The sequence below is a fragment of the Suricata suricatta genome, chromosome 1 (assembly GCF_006229205.1).
Source record: "Suricata suricatta isolate VVHF042 chromosome 1, meerkat_22Aug2017_6uvM2_HiC, whole genome shotgun sequence".
Classification (NCBI taxonomy): domain Eukaryota; kingdom Metazoa; phylum Chordata; class Mammalia; order Carnivora; family Herpestidae; genus Suricata; species Suricata suricatta.
Genome location: NC_043700.1, coordinates 36,496,101 through 36,501,191, shown reverse-complemented (window position 1 = coordinate 36,501,191; position 5,091 = coordinate 36,496,101). Strand labels below are relative to the sequence as shown.

The 5,091-nt window shown below is 44.5% G+C and overlaps 1 pseudogene; it reads right to left on the bottom strand.

Moving 5' to 3' along the window:
* Positions 1 to 1,839: 1,839 nt before the first annotated feature.
* Positions 1,840 to 2,385, bottom strand: LOC115300750 (annotated as a pseudogene).
* Between the last annotated feature and the right edge of the window lie 2,706 nt (positions 2,386 to 5,091).

Here is a 5,091-nt window from a genome sequence, read left to right as displayed (position 1 = left end):
GTGAAAGGTCCCCTAATCTGTCAAAGATTAAGAAATGATCCTAAGAGATAAGAAAAGAATCTTGGGTTCTGGCTAAATAGTAGTGATTAGGAATACTACTGACTCTATTTCTGAAAATTAGTTAAACTTACTTTTAAAACTGCTTAGTAATTCTTACTGAATGTCCACAACATACAAATAATTATGCTCATGCATTTGGGGAGTAACAGTCCTACCCTTGAAGAAGAACTTGCACTTCTCAGGGAGAAAAGACATTTACACCTATGAAATGAAATTGCAGGGCAGTATCGTTCATGTTGAGATGACTAGGACAACGAGTGATAAAATACCATGTGCCAGAATTTATCTTCTTCCTAATAATGGACATTTTTAGAGTGTTTTGGTACCCCCTTCCCATTTTTCTTTTTAAATCCAGAACAACTATAAAACACTTCCACTCAGATTAACATTCTTTCTCATCTTGTCTGGTTCATTTGCCAAGAACAAAAAATGGCCATGCTGTGGCAGATACAGTAGACTGAATCTCCCAATACTTATTTCAGCCTCCTTCTAGGGAGCCTCCTCGCTTTGCAAAAAGAGAAAGGCTAGGGCGCCTGGGTGGCTCAGTCGGTTAAGCGTCTGACATCAGCTAAGGTTATGGTCTCATGGTTGATGAGCCCCGTGTCAGGCTCCATGCTGACAGCTCAGAGCCTGGAGCCTGCTTCCGATTCTATGTCTCGCTCTCTGCCCTTCCCCCGCTCATGATCTCTCTGTCTCTCTCTGTCTCTGTCTCTGTCTCTGTCTCTCTCTCTCTCTCTCAAAATAAATAATAAACAATAAAAGAGAGAGAAGAGAGAGAGAGAGAAAGGTTAAAATGGCATTCCCCAGAATCCCTTGCAGCTTCCGGTCTGGAGTGATTTGGGTTCCACCAATCGGATTCCTTCATGCAAGAACAGAAACTGAGTTAAGGAGGCAGAGGCATTCACGTTGCGGGTATGGATCACAGCGGATGGGCGTGGCTTTGGAGCAGACTGTTCCCGGGGTGCGTGCGGCTGAACCATAGATCACAGCTAAGGCAGAGTTGCTGGAAAGAGCAATGTAGACAGCAGTTTCCTGAACTCCTGACTGAAGTTAAGATTATGATACTTTAAATCAGTGATTCTTAATCAAGGGCTGTTCTGCGCCCAGGTGCCATTTCGCAAAATCTGGAGACTTTTCTTTCTTATTCTTCTTTTTTTAATGTTTATTTATTTTTGTGAGGGAGAGACACACACAGAGTGTGAACAGGGAAAGGGCAGAGAGAGGGAGACAGAATCCAAAGCAGGCTCCAGGCTCTGAGCTGTCAGCACAGAGCCCCACTTGGGGCTCCAACCCACGGCCGTGGGATCATGACCTGAGCTGAAGTCGGATGCTGAGCCACCCAGGTACCGCTGGGAACATTTCTTAATAGATTTTTTTTAAGTTTATTTATTTTGAGAGAGAGAGCAGGGAAGGGGCAGAGAGAGTGAGAGAATCCCAAGCAGGCTCCATGCTGTCAGCACAGAGCCTGACTTGGGGCTCGAACTCATAAACTGTGGGATCACCATCTGAGCTGAAATCAAGAATCCCATGCCTACTGAACCACCCAGATGCCCCTGGAGACATTTCTGTTTGTCACGACAAAGGGCCTCCATCAGCACCTAAGTGGGCAGAGGCCAGGGATGCTGTCTTACATTCTGCAATGCATAGTACAGCCCCAAATGCCAACAGTGTCTGTCCTAGAGCCAAAGTTCTAGAGGTGGCGCCCTGATTCCCAAAGCTCTCCATCAAGGCGAAGTTGCCATTTCCTCAGAGGATAACTTTGGTTTTGTGCTGCTACTTTTACACTGAATTTATTCCCAAGCCATAAGTTTCTGTTTCTGCAGTTTCTTCTGGTTTAGGAACAGTCTGCTCCTTTTCAATAAGGATCATCTCAAAGTGGCGGGAGGAGCTCAGGGAGGGGTTAAGCCAAGCAGGAGCTCTGTAAATCCAATGGTGCCTCTGGGAGGTTTTGTTCACTTGGATGAACTCAATGACCAGAGAATCTATGTTAAAATCCTTAAGTTCCGCATTACTGTCTGCATTTTTACGTATGTGCAACAAAAATTCAGCATTCTTTTTGGGCCACTGACCCTGTGTCCAGCCCCCCACTGTTAGGTTTGGGCACACCTACCAGCTCTGTCATCACAGACATGTAATGGCATACATGTCTTCTGTAAAGTGACATCTTTTGGAGATTTGGGGACTTTTCAGGTGTGCATGCATACCTCTGATGGCCTGGGGAGTTTTATAGATGCTTGTGAAGTGAACACAAAGATTCGAATCTCTGGGTTTGCAAGGTTTGGTAGGGGTTTCTGGGTTAAGTAGCAGCGAAGCATTTTCAGACATCACCTCAGGCTGCTTTGGGGAGGGACAGAGGGTTGGTCACTTCTGTAGAGTCAGTCTGAGAATTAGCCCCAAAGGTCCAAACTAAAGCCTGATTTTCTAACCTCTCAAGCAGTCTTGTAAACACCTATTTCCTTGAACTAAATTCCTTTCCTACTTAAGATACCCAGAGCAGCTTCTAATGCACTGTTGACTGACTGAAAAATACATGCCATTGCATGAACTGACCCCCATATAGTACCTCCATTGAAAAAAATGCATAAACTATAATTTTGTGCTAACCAACTATGAGAAGTTGTTAAACTCTTACATATTTCTTTGTCTCCTTTTCTTTTACCAAAGATGTCTGTTTATCTGTCTGTAGAATCATGTGTAATATGCTTGGATTTTAAGATTTTAAGGCACAACATGGGGTGCCTGGGGTCTCAGTCAAGTGTTCGACTCTTTTTTTCAGCTCAGATCATAATCTCATGGTTCATGGGTTTGAGCCTGGGGTCAGGCTCCAACCTGACAGTGCAGAGCCTGCTTGGGATTTTCTGTCTCCCTTTCTCTCTCTCTCTGCCCCTTCCTTGTTCATGTGTGTGCTATCAAAATAAACAAATACACTTAAAAAAAAAGACACAACAAAATGAAAATGTATCAAAAGTAAAAAGAAAACCGAAGGGGTCTTTTGTGAATTATGAGGATGCAAAGACCAGCAAGTCATTTTTTAAAATTTTTAAAAATGTTTTATTTATTTTTGAGAGACAGAGAGACAGAGCACAAGTGGGGGAGGGGCAGAGAGAGAGGGAGACACAGAATCCAAAGCTGGCTCCAGGCTCTGAGCTGTCAGCACAGAGCCTGATGCGGGGCTCGAACCCACAAGCCATGAGATCATGACCTGAGCCGAAGTCAGATGCTTAACCGACCAAGCCACCTAGGCACCCCAAGTCATTTTAAAATATAAGCAAACAGGAGTGTTTGGGTGGCTCCGTCAGTTAAGCATCTAACATCGGCTCAGGTCATCATCTCATGGTTCATGAGTTTGAGCCCCCATCAGCCTTGCTGCTATCAGTGCAGAGCCCGCTTGGGATCCTCTCTGTCCTCCTCTTTCTCTGCCCCTCCCCTCCTTGTACACACACACATACAGACACACGCATACACACAGTCTCTCTCTCTCTCTTTCTCTCTCTCTCTCAAAATAAATAAAATATAAGCAAACGAACCTGAATTCATTATGGCCTGGAGATGGCATTAAAGGCTTAAAGGGGGCAGCATGTCATGGGATTGACAGCAAGGACTCTGGTCTAGAGCAGTTGTTTGGGCTCAAACTCGGGCTCTGTGCCCTTGGAAAAGGTTAACTTCATCTATAAGCTGTAAATCGTTAATAGTCCTTCTGTCGCAGTGATGTGCAGATTGAAGTTATAAGTATATGTACACCAATTCAATAATGTCTATGCATTGCAATCGTGTTTGCATTAAATAAAATAAAAGCAAAGATAGAACTCCAGTTGGATGGGATGAGTATTGTTAAATGAAGAAATTTCTGAAGTAGGTGCAAGTGTGGCCATGCTAGGGGACAGGAAGGAAGTGGGCTCAGCCGCTGTGCAAGCTGGCTGCCAAGGACATGAGGTGGGGGCAGTAAGGTAAAAGCCTGAGTGGAGAGTCCTCAAGATCTTGCCTAACTGGCTGGGCTTTCACCTGTAAAACTCTGGGGCACCGCTGAAGGATAGCTGACAGGTGATGTGGAGAAAGTGATGTTGGAGGAAGACCATTCTGAGGGCAGCTTTTTGTTGCCATCCTACTACACCTTTCTGCCAGCCTGACACACCCATGAATCCCTTGCCAACGGGCCCATAAAAGGACGCTTTGAACACCTACAAGTATTTATGGCAACCATCTTGCCTTTCTCTACTCTGAAATTTCTGTCCTGCCCTAGACAGCTTCAGGGGCCCCCCCAAGTGGGGAAGGGTGTTTGGAGCATCATTAATAAATGTTGGTCTTTAAAAAAAAATTTTTTTAATGTTTTATTTATTTTTGAGAGAGAGAAAGAGAGACGTCGTGAGCAAGGGAGGGTCAGAGAGAGGGAGACACAGAATCCCAAAGACAGGCTCCAGGTTCTGAGCTGTCAGCACAGAGCCTGATGTGGGGCTCAAACCCATGAACTACGAGATCATGATGTGAGTCGAAGCCCGCCCTCAACCGACTGAGCCACCCAGGTGCCCCAATAAACATTTGTCTTAAAAAATCATTCTATAAAGTTCTATTCTAGTTTAAAAGATATTGATGTCCCTGGACTGATTTATTTTCTTTTCTTCTTCTTCTTTTTAAATTTTTTTAAATGTTATTTCTTTTTGAGAGACAGAGAGATAGAGCACAAGTGGCGGGGGGTGGGGGGCAGAGACAGAGGGAGACATAGAATCCAAAGCAGGCTCCAGGCTGTCAGCACAGAGCCTGACACAGGGCTTGAACTCACGAACCATGAGATCATGACCTGAGCTGAAGTCAGATGCTTAACCAACTGAGCCACCTAGGTGCCCCTATTTTCTTTTCTTTTTCAGATGTCTCAGCTATATCTTTATAGGTCCTGGATGCTCCCTGATCACTGTTGGACTTTTAGACATTCATTAGGGTTCCTAGAAAATACCTTTCACTGTCACCCATCTTCTATCATGCCCACTACAATAGGCACTAAGCATGAACTTTTGTATCTTTCTTTCTGATGGGAAA